Here is a 1,276-nt window from a genome sequence, read left to right as displayed (position 1 = left end):
TTTTATGTTTTCAATATATTGAATATATAAAAAATATATTATAAAAAATAAAAAATATTTAAAAAATTTTATTATTATATTTTTAAAATGTGCTTTTAGAATATAAATTAGTTAAATCTATTTATTTTTTATAGTGGTTTTTCAACTATTATTTTGACAAATTAGATCTCAAAATGTAACAAAACAAATCAGTAAGTTTATAAATTAGTAGTTAACAGACCGATTTAATTTAATCACTAATGAAAGAGTATTTTGTTAATACATATGGAATCAATTAATAGTAAAAGAATTAGTTGTTGAAATATCACAAGTTTAAAAAATATTATTAAGAATCAATCAAGTTGTTATAATAGAAATATCATTATCATTCATTTATTTTAGTTATTTAATTTTTAGATAAACTACTTAGATAATACTCAAAAATTTATATTATTAACAAAAAAATAATCTCAAAAAATACAAACAGTTCCTGCAAAATTAAAAAACATGACAATATCAGGACATAATCATTGTTTACCGCATGTTCCTTGATTTATAGGAATGGTACAATTTCTGTCATAACTGTAGAACAGGTAGAACAGAAGTGTAATAATAACAGGACAATCTAATTTAACGAGGAATGCTAGGGGCAGCAACTTTTATGACTTTTGTGATTTGTAGCCATCAAATAGCCATCAATGATGGTTTTAATGGTGTGAGATTGGTGTGAGATTTCATCCAATGGCTCACTTTTCTTTGCTAGTTACATGCTGGCTAGAATTTAACAAAGTTGCTGCCCCTAGACTTTTCCTTAATTTAATATCGGAATTTAGTTAGTATATCTGTCACATTTATTTATGATCTGTACCGTTATATAAATACAAAAATGTCACTCATACACAAAGATTAAAATGAATAAAGATAATTTTCAACAATTAAACTATTGATAATCCAAAAAACCCAGAAGAGTTGGTCAAGTAACTGATCTTTGAGAAAGCCTAATGCCCTAATGCATTGGTAGTATTAAATTGACCTCTGTTTTTCTTATCGGTCTTTTAGTTAACCCTTTTTTGGGCTGTAAATTAACTCTCTTTTAGAGTCAAAGTAGTAACCCAGTCTCATGAAAGAGAATCCATGACCCAAGAAAGCAGAACATGGTAGGCCCATTTGTGACCATGACCCAAAAAAGAAAAGAAGCAAGAAATAAGTTTACCAAAAAAAATAGACACACAAGTACATAACTATCTTGTAAATGAATTTTTTGCATTTAATTTCTTCAAAATATAAATGTCAAGAT

Source organism: Arachis ipaensis, chromosome B01, assembly GCF_000816755.2.
Source record: "Arachis ipaensis cultivar K30076 chromosome B01, Araip1.1, whole genome shotgun sequence".
Lineage (NCBI taxonomy): Eukaryota > Viridiplantae > Streptophyta > Magnoliopsida > Fabales > Fabaceae > Arachis > Arachis ipaensis.
This window is presented reverse-complemented; position numbering follows the sequence as displayed.